Here is an 11,312-nt window from a genome sequence, read left to right as displayed (position 1 = left end):
GCAGGTGCCTGAAGGGTAGGATATCCGTACCTCAGCTAGAGATTAGTAGCCTGCAGCTTATCAACACTGAGTTGTTATCATATGTTGTAAGGTCTCTACGGCGATTCAGTAATTCAGTCTAAGCTGCACTTTGCAAATCAAAGACACTGTGTCTCTCAAGTCACACACTCAGGGCTGATGTCACACTCAGTCAACCTTCTGTGGTGTCGAATGCATGTCAAAATGGGTATCAAATGGATTTTCATTCCTTGTAGAGATCCTCTTCTTGTTGACTGTTGGCGTGTGGTTGAGTCAACCACTAATATATTGAATTGTTTTAAGATGGTCATACCATGGATCATTTAGGAATTTGATTTCAAATTACAGGACCCCTTTAGGTATCAAAAAATATTTACAAAAGATTTGATAAATATTGAATTTGGCCTTTACTACTATAGCCCATACAGACCCATACAAACCCATACAAACCCATACAAACGCATTGAATAACACTGATAAATGATTAAAAAAAGATAGTCCAAAATAAATCATAAGGAATAAGGTTTTGAAGTGTCTTATACAAGTATCTTTTGTCCACATATTTAACCCCCTATTTTTGTTGGAACAAAACTAGCTCCGTACTTCCATTTGTTTGTATGGGTTACCGTCAGACGAGTCTCATGGGAGAACACCATTGTGTTCGTGAGAGTCTCCCCTTTTCATGGTGGGGTAGCTCAAACCACAGGAGGCTGCTGAGGGGACGGCTCATAACCATGTGTTTGATGTATTTGATACCATTCCCCTAATTCCGCTCCAGTCATTACCACAAGCCAGTTCTCCCCAATTAAGGTGCTTACCAGCCTCCTGTGGATCAAATGGTTCGGACATGACAGATAGAAGTTGACACATCAACATTACTGACTTCAGATGAGTACCATGACACTTCTAGGGGTCGTAGAGCAAAACAGCGAGCCAGTTTTGTAGGCCAAACCACTTGGAACCTACAGACGTTTTCGCGAGAAGACCAATCTGAAGGTATGTCTCACGGTCTAACAGACACAACCGTAGCTCGGCCACATTCCACCACCAATGCGGAGGACCGACATTGATTGGATTGAGACGCAGCAAAAACATAAACTGACGGATTTTGATGGGGATTTTTTTAATCGTGTTTTTTAGATTGACTCACGGCTGCATCAATAGACTCTTAAGGATTAATGAGGACGACCTTTTGATACAGGATGCAGTAATGAGTATTAAAACTGTCACCTGTGATAAAACAAAGGGCACTATGGTAGACGAATTTCAAAAGTTTAACCGTAGTGGCTGCTACATTCAGGTACAGTTGAAGTCAGAAGTTTACATACACTTAGTCATTAAAACTCGTTTTTCAACTACTCCACAAACTTCTTGTTAATAAACTATAGTTTTGGCAAGTCGGTTAGGACATCTACTTTGTGCAATACACAAGTCATTTTTCCAACAATTGTTTACAGACAGATTATTTCACTTATAATTTGCTGTATCACAATTCCTTTAAACAGCTTGTTTAAGTTATGGCATGGATGTGTTTCAAGGCCTACCTTCAAACTCAGTGCCTCTTTGCTTGACATCATGAAAAAATCAAAAGAAATCAGCCAAGACCTCAGAAAAATAATTGTAGACCTCCATAAGTCTGGTTCATCCTTGGGAGCAATTTCCAAATGCCTGAAGGTACCACATTAATCTGTACAAACAATAGTACGCAAGTATAAGCACCATGGGACCATGCATCCGTCATGCCGCTCAGGAAGGAGACACGTTCTGTCTCCTACAGATGAACGTACTTTGGTGTGAAAAGTGCAAATCAATCCCAGAACAACAACAAAGGACCTTGTGAAGATGCTGGAGGAAATGGGTACAAAAGTATCTATATCCACAGTAAAACGAGTCCTATATCGACACAACCTGAAAGGCTACTCAGCAAGGAAGAAGCAACTGCTCCAAAACCGCCATAAAAATGCCAGACCACGGTTTGCAACTGCACATGGGGACAGAGATTGCACTTTTTGGAAATCTCTTCCGGTCTGATGAAATAAAAATGGAACTGTTTGACCATAATGGCCATCCTTATGTTTGGAGGAAAAGGGGGAAAAGGGGAAAAGGGGGAGGTTTGCAAGCCGAAAAACATCATCCAACCATAGGATGGCAGGGTAGCCTAGTGGTTTGAGCGTTGGACTAGTAACCAGAAAGTTGCAAGTTCAAATCCCCGAGCTGACAAGGTACAAATCTGTCATTCTGCCCCTGAACAGGCAGTTAACCCACTGTTCCTAGGCTGTCATTAAAAATAAGAATTTGTTCTTAACTGACTTGCCTAGTTAAATAAAGGTACTTCTTTTTTTTAAAGCATGGGGTGGCAGCATCATGTTGTGGGGGTGCTTTGCTGCAGGAGGGACTGGTGCACTTCACAAATAGATGGCATCATGAGGAGGACAATTATGTGGATATATTGAAGCAACATCTCAAGACATCAGTCAGGAAGTTAAAGCTTGGTTGCAAATGGTTCTTCCAAATGGTTCTTCCAACTTCCAAAGTTGTGGCAAAATGGCTTAAGGACAGCATAGTCAAGGTACTGGAGTGGCCATCACAAAGCCCTGACCTCAATCATATAGAAAATGTTTGGGCAGAACTGATAAAGTGTGTGTGAGCAAGGAGTCCTACAAACCTGATTCAGTTACACCAGCTCTGTCAGGAGGAATAGCTCAAAATTCACCTAACTTATTGTGGGAAGCTTGTGGAAGGCTACCTGAAACGTTTGACCCAAGTTGAACAATTTAAAGGCAATGCTACCAAATACTAATTGAGTTTATGTAAACTTCTGACCCACTGGGAACGTGATGAAAGAAATAAAAGCTGAAATAAATCATTCTCTCTGCTATTATTCTGACATTTCACATTCTTAAAATAAAGAGGTGATCCTAACTGACCTAAGACTGTGAATTTGAACTAGGATTAAATGTCAGGAATTGTGAAAAACTGAGTTTAAATGTAGTTGGCTATGGTGTATGTAAACTTCCGACTTCAACTGTAAATGGTGTTAACATAGTCAAGAACTGGCAGGAAAGTTGACTGTACAATCTGCTTCCCGTTATTTAGAGAGAGGCAAGATCTATTTAAAAAAAATATATATTTTGTTTTTAACTAGTTCATCAGTATGTTTTTAAAACGTTAAATCCTTGTCAATCCAAATGCCCAGAAATGTGGGAACCTGATCGATGGGACAACCATTCAATTAATACATATGTAGTCCATCTGAAACATTTTTGCAAGAATTAGAGAACAACATGCATTTAGTCTTGGCCACATTAAGTACAAGTATTAAATCAACCGGGGCTTTCTGTAAGGCATCAAAATCAGATTTCAGCCCCTGGTCTAGTTGGGTTAATGGCATAAGTAAAAGTATTGTCTGCATACAGATGAATATTACAAGTTTTAGCAGATAGACCAATATTATTTATGTAACTAGTAAAGAGAACTGGTCCCAGTACCGACCCCTGTGGTACACCTTGCCTAATATCCAGGAAACTAGTCTTAACACCATCACAAATCACACATTGTGTCCTGTCTGACAGATCCTTCTCAAACCACTTGCAAGAAGTCTGATCCAGGCCTACTTCAGTCAACCTTTGAATTAGAATGTCATGGTCAACAGTATCGAAGGCCTTGGAAAGGTCTCTAAATAAGGCAGCACAATGCTTTTTAGGATCTCAGTAATTTAACACATCATTATAAACAACCGTAGTAGCTGAAAAGGTGCTATGTCCAGCTGTAAAACAGGACTGGTTCACATTAAGAATGGAGTGAGAAGTAAAAAGGGATTTTAAAACTTTGGAAAGGCAAGATAATTTGAAAATTGGACGTTAGTTATCTAAGTCAGATGGATCTCCTCCTTTATGTAGGGGGAGGACGTGCCGGTTTCCAGATCTTAGGGATAACACCAGGAACAATTGTCGAGTTAACAACACATGTAAGGACCGGCGCTGGAGATGAGAAGCAGGTATGTGGAGTCAACATTTAATATAGCCCAGACATTGAACAGGACAGGACCAGAGTCAGCACCGGGTAACATAACGACGTACAAATATCAATCTTAAACCTGGCAACAGAGCTTGGGAACAGACAGATATACTGTAGGGGAGGTAATGACAGGTGATTGAGTCCAAGTGAGTCCAATAATTGCTGATGCCTGTGACGGGGGAAGGCAGGTGTGCGTAATGATGGTGGCAGGAGTGCGTAATGCTGGGGAGCCTGGCGCCTTCGGGTGCTAGGGAGAGGGCTCGGGAGCAGGCGTATCAATATAGGTCAATGGTTCAGCAATTAGTGGGGCAGAGAGCTGCATTAATAAGGGATCAAGTGAACCAATCCTTATGGATTGTTTTAACATCAATCTTTTGCAAAGCACTTAGTACATCATAGACATTCCAAATGTTTGAAATTAAAATTAAGTATGTGAGTCTGTTAGTGCATCATTCTCTACAATCTGTTTAGAGGTGACTAAAAGACTCCCTCTAGTGGAGTTAGATACATTTTCAGAGACTATCCTTTCAAACAGGTGGCCAGCTGGAGGTTATTAAATGATTATTAAAAGCACCACAAATGTCTACTTTGTCTAGTACTGGACCAGAGACCAAAACCTGATGGGTAAGGAACGGCTAGAGTTAAAACATTTTAAAAAGACCACTTTCCGTGTCCTTGGGAAAACCAAGGGTGAAGAGGAAATTCCTCAACTCCTGGAGGACAGTGATCATTCATTGTTAAAAGTCATTAAAAAAAAAACATGTTTCAGTACTTAATCTTCATCAAGGTTTTTCCCGTTTCACTTCAGTCAGTTTACTCCTCGATTCGTGCATCTTGGCTGGAGAGTGAAGCAGTGGCAGTGATCCCTTCCCATTGGGAAAAATCAGGATAAAAAGAAAAATTTTAACCAGTTCACATGCATAATGTAGGGACATTTCTGGTCTACTGATTTTTTTAAAAGCATGACTGGGAAATTAACACCTACCAAACAACGTTTTTAAAAAATGGGTCATTACAGTGTTATGACCACATTATGACAGGTTATGACAAGTTATGGCACGTGTTATGACACTGGGTGTCAAGTGAAGCGTTACCAAAATGAACACATGAACTCCTGCTGTATCTATGAGTTTATACAGGCTGTGAAATCAGACGTTGAAAACACCAACACAAACATAAACATTCCCTTTAGACAGCTAGTAAGCTGGAGCACAGATTTGGTGCATAATTACAGTTTTAAGCAACGTTGTACTAGTAAAAGCAAAGCAGCCCCAATATGATAAATAAGAACATAGTCTTTGTGCGAGAAGTACTTATTACAGAGCAGTTTGCCCAGGCGACTGTAGGCGAGACGGATCAAAGCTAAACACTGCAATTATCTGGTGGGTTCTGTTGGGTTTGGGTTGTGGGGGATGTAGAGGCTGTGGAGGCTGGGACAGCACAGTACACCATGTCACCTGCTGAGTGGGGAGATGAAAGTAGTAACATCAGAGGGTTGCAACATGGTTAACACCAGCTCATCCGACCATTCGATAGCGCGTGTGTGCGTGCGTGCGTGCATTCAGTGTGGTTGTGTGTGAGAGTGCATCAGCATGTAAAATCTGTTTCAGCCTGCTTGTGTCTAAAGAACCAAGAAGAACATGTCAGTTTTAGAAACAGCCCAGATGGTATCTGCCTGGGGTCCTTTTCCCCACCTCCACAGGATATTAGTGTTTAGCTCAGCAGTGATCAGGGCTTCTGTGGCATATGTTTCCAATGGGTCTACAATACAGAATAGAGACCAGAGTATTCCACAAATCAACATGTTTGATTTGCATGGCACAGAAACACTGCTATGTGTTTAAACCAAAAAGAAATCTGGCTTGAAATCGAGTTAATACAAAGTGGTAATGTACTCACAGTCTTGTCACTTGTGTCTGGACTATTTTCCATCATTGAATGTAAGGAGCTTATCTTTCAATTTGGTATACTTTGTCACATATTTCAGTTTCTCAGCTCCATGTGCTAGAGCTCTTTTTAGGGATGTAAATGCTCAGTTGTGCTACATTTTAGCATATCATCGACAGCCATTTCGAGTCTTCGGTTTTAGCTGTTTGATTTGTTGCATCTTTGAGGACTAAAAGCTCATGAGCAGCTTTAATGCTAGAAAGACATCCAAACCCCAAGGACATTAGAGAGTGTGAAAACTGTTGCTAACCGGGAAAGCTTTAAAAGAATATTCAAGTATGTTGTGTCTAAACCCAAGGTTATTTAGAATCCACAAAAACCACAAACACAGGCAGGAGGTTTTCAATTTTCTTTTTACAAAGGGGGTTTACAAGATATTAACAGACAGAACAAAACACAAGGACAGGCCCGGGAACACACTCACACCACATTCATGACAGAGTTCATCTTTGGCTGGATGCCATCACGGTCCGAGAGCTGTCGTCGTCATGGTTTTGTCCATGGCTCACCGGCTGGGTTCCAGTCGAGAGAGAGAGGAGAAGCTGGATCAATAACATAATCACTCGACAATGTAGCAGTACTTCACTCAGACAAGATTGCCCAAATACAGTATCAATAAACTGGCTGTACATATGTCAGTGCGTGTCTCTCTCTCTGTTTTCTCCCTGCTTCCACTACACTAGACTGCTGCTAAGCCTAGCATCACTGGGGCCAGAACACCAGGGGACCCACTGGTCAGCCAAATGCTCAATATAAATTATTATGACAACAGAGAAATAGCGCAAAAGCCATTAAAAATAACTGGTCCATGGGCCTCCTGCTGTGTCATATCTCAAAAAGATATATAATTGATGTTATTATTATTTTTTTTAAATTTCAACCATCCCACCCGAATAAAAGATGGCCGGACCTTCTGGCATTTCACAGAACTGCCAGATGGCCAATCCACCCATGAAAAGGGATGACGGCAGGGAGGATGGCTGTTTATTTCGATAATTGGATTCTCATTTTGTAAGTGCCAAGGAGCTTGCATTTGAATGAAGAGTCAACAAGGCACCATGCAATTGTGCCAGTCTAATTGTTGCTAGGCGAGAGAGAACCCTTGCCAGCCAGAGAACACAGTGACAGAGGTAACATCCCACATGGGTTGGGTTGTATCCCACATGTCACCCTATTTCCTATGGGCCCTGGTCAAAAGTAGTGCACTATATAGGCAATAGGGTGCCATTTGGGATGCAGGGGGACAATGCTAGTCAGTCACAGAGGAGTCTCTCTCTGAGATCGATAACATCCTGCCAACATAAAAGTCATTGCGATAAAGTCCTCATAAAAACAAATCACTCCACAGCCACAAAGGACCAAATATAGTCAAAGGACCAAATCGCCCCCTTGTGGCTTCATATGGGTGGAACGTTATTTCTATTTTTCATAATTTCATAAGGGGCAGTATTTTCATTTTTGAAAGAAAAAAAAAAACGTTCCCGTTTTAAACGGGATATTTTGTCAGGACAAGAGGCTAGAATATGCATAATTGACAGCTTTGGATAGAAAACACTCTAACGTTTCCAACACTGTAAAGATATTGTCTGTGAGTATAACAGAACTGATGTTGCAGGCGAAAGCCTGAGAAAAATCCAATCCTAAAGTTCCCCTGGTTTTGAAAGCGCTGAGTTCCAATGAGTCCCTATTGAGCTGTGAATGTGCCATCAACGAGTTTACGCTTTCTACGTATTCCCCAATGTGTCTACAGCATTGTGACGTAGTTTTACACATTTCTGTTGAATGAATAGCCGTAGGTTGCTGCATTGCGTAAGTGGTCACATGGTGGCTCCGACAGAGATTCTCGCGTAAAATACAGAGGTAGCCATTACTCCAATCGGTCCTACTGAAAAACGAATTGTCCTGATGGATATATTATCGAATAGATATTAGAAAAACACCTTGAGGATTGATTATAAACAACGTTTGCCATGTTTCTGTCGATATTATGGAGCTAATTTGGAATATTTTTTGCCGTTTTCGTGACTGCAATTTCCGGGCGATTTCTCAGCCAAATGTGAAGAACAAACGGAGCTATTTCGCCTACAAAAATAATATTTTGGGAAAAAATGAACTTTGGCTATCTACCTGGGAGTCTCGTGAGTGAAAACATCCGAAGTTCATCAAAGGTAAACGATTTAATTTGATTGCTTTTCTGATTTGTGACAAGGTTGCCTGCTGCTAGCAAGGCATAATGCTATGCTAGGCTATCGATAAACTTATACAAATGCTTGTCTAGCTTTGGCTGTAAAGCATATTTTGAAAATCTGAGATGACAGGGTGATTAACAAAAGGCTAAGCTGTGTCTCAATATATTTCATTTGTGATTTTCAGGAATAGGAATATTTTCTAGGGATATTTATGTCCGTTGCGTTATGCTAATTATTGTCAGGCAATGATTACGCTCCAGGATGGGGAATATCAAGAGTAATAAACATTCTTATTTTTAAAAACCGCAAAACCCCGGTGTTTATGTCAATAGGTTTTGTTCTGTTTCAGTCTTCTGTGATGTGTCTAAAGTGTAATAATGTGATGCAAACTCATTTCAATACATTTCAACTCTATATCTGACCGTGAGCATTTTCCCACTGAAGTCGGATACAACACCAAACTGCAGTCAGGTCAAGACCCTGGTGAGGACGTAGAGCACGCAGATGAGCTATCCTGAGACGGTTTCTGACAGTTTGTGTAGAACTGATCAAACCCACAGTTTGATCAGCTGTCGGGGTGGCTGGTCTCAGACCATCCCGCAGGTAAAGAAGCCAGATGTGGAGGTCCTGGTGCTGGCGTGGTTACATGTGGCCTGCGGTTGTGAGGCCGGTTGGATGTACTGCCAAATTATTTTAAACTACGTTGGAGGCGCGTTATGGTAGAGAAATGCTCTTCAATGCTCTGGCAACATCACTGGTGGACATTCCTGTAGTCAGTGTGCCAAATGCACGCTCCCTCAAAACTTTAGACATTTTTTATTGTCCTCAGCACAAGGTGCACCTGTGTAATGATCATCTAATTAATATGCCAGACCTGTCAGATGGATGGATTATCTTGGCAAAGGAGAAATGCCCACTAACAGGGATGTAAGCAAATTTGTCCACAAAAGTTTAGAGAAATACGTTTTTTGTGGGTATGAAACATGTCTGGGATCTTTTATTTCAGCTCATGAAACATGGGACCAACACTTTACATGTTGCGTATATATTTTTGTTCAGTGTAAATTGAGGGTTTAAAATTTCTCATAACAAAACACAAAAATATGAATTCCAATTTATTTGGACTCTTACAAAAAAAAGAACACATTAATGCTTTGATCCATTTAGTCTTTCTTAGGGCTTGTTCACTTTACACAATAAATCTTGGATGGCCTTGAGGTGAATGAAGAGGAGAGAAATACCAACATCTTTGGATGATTAAAGTGAGGACATGTGTAGAGGACACGTGTGGGGTTACGGAATACAGAAGCATTTCTAACACACATAGCAAATTAAACCTGTTACCTTCAGAAACACAAATGAACCTATAACGAGCTAGCGGTGGATGATGAAAAACAGTAGTACCCTCATACTAAAACAGTCACCCTATTCCCGCTTATAGTCCACTACTTTTGACCAGGGCTTCTTGAATAGGGTGTCATTTCGAATGCAATCTATATACTATCTGCTGTTGAATGTTATTACACTGCTAAATACTGTAAATGATTCTATTTAAGAACTCACAACATATAATTTCTCTTTGAATGGAAGTATAAATGTATACAATAACACTTTCAATGCCCTTTGCTAAAAATGGCCAATGTCATCTCAAAGCTTTAATTGGAGCATACGAGAGAAAAGGAACAGGCGTGCAACATTATGTTATGTTATTTTCAAATCGAATTTCACTTTGTGGGTATTACAGAATTTCTATGCTTTCCATGTATGTCCATTAGTTTTAATTATGCCAATTTCTATCAAATTCTACATCAATAATATTTAGTAACATGCAAGAGAATGTCTGTTTAGATAGGTTTAATTTGCAATTATCAGCATGTGTTCACTGTGAGCAGATCAGCAATGACCACAGAGCTCTATTTTCATGTCATCCAACAAATGTAAACACCTGGAGTTTGTTGAACGGCATTGGCACTTGGATTGGAAATGGTGCTATGGTCAGATAACATGGAAATAGACGTCTTTGGCCACGCACCCCAGTGGTGGGTTTGGCGTTGAAAGAATAATGTACAGTATGCACAGTAAATAACCCATACTGTGACTTCGGAAAGTTTTCAGACCCCTTCCCCTTTTCCACATTTTGTTACATTACAGCCTTATTCTAAAATGGACTTTAAAAAAAAATCCTCATCCATCTACACACAATACCCCATAATGACAAAGAGAAAACAGTTTTTTTTTAAATAAATGTTTGAAAATGTATTACAAATATAAAAACAGAAATGTTCCCCATCCAACCTGACAGAGCTTGAAAATGTGGTGGCGGTTCTTTGATTTTGCTGGGCTGTTTTGCTTCCACTGATCCTATTAAGGTCAATGGCATTATGAACTTTACCCAGTACCTGACGTTTTGCCCAAAACCTGGTTACTTCTACCAGGAAGCTCAAACTTGGCTGCAAGGGAATCTTCCAGCAAGACAATAACCCCAAGCACACAACCATGAAATTATTAATTGACCACGAAATCAACATTTTGCAATGGCCAGCTCAGTCTCTGGACTTGAACCCATTTGAAAACCTGTGGGTTGAATTGAAGAGGACAGACCATAAGTGCAGGGGAAGGATATCAAGGATCTGGGACGATTCTGTATGAAGGAATGGTGTAAAACCCCTTCCAATGTGTCCTCCAATCTCATAAAATTATTTTGAAAAAGGCTCAGTGCCGTTATCCTTGCAAGGGAGAGGGTGCTAGAGTATTGAAAACAGGGGTGCCAATCACTTTGACCACTATCTTTTCGAGTAAAAAAACTATTTCTCTGAGCAATTGTATTAGTACAAAATAGTATAATTTACCAATTTTTCCAACCAGACAATATAGCTCAGTATTTGTATTATTTATTTTAGACAGTCCATTTTTTACTCATCTTTATCGATCAAGGGTGCCAATAATTTATATTGGCTGTTTATACAGCCAATTGTAGCAGTAAGTTCCAATGTCAAAGAGAAACATTCAGAGAAAATAATGCCTTCTAATTATGCCTTCGCGGGAAGAAAAAAAAACATTTTGGAAGGTTAATTCCTCATACATTTATCATAACTTATTACAATCACATCTTATCCTGAGAATATTAATAATAATTTATCA

Source organism: Oncorhynchus tshawytscha, linkage group LG26 (assembly GCF_018296145.1).
Source record: "Oncorhynchus tshawytscha isolate Ot180627B linkage group LG26, Otsh_v2.0, whole genome shotgun sequence".
NCBI lineage: Eukaryota > Metazoa > Chordata > Actinopteri > Salmoniformes > Salmonidae > Oncorhynchus > Oncorhynchus tshawytscha.
The sequence above is the reverse complement of the archived record's forward strand: the minus strand, read 5'-3'. Positions refer to the sequence as shown.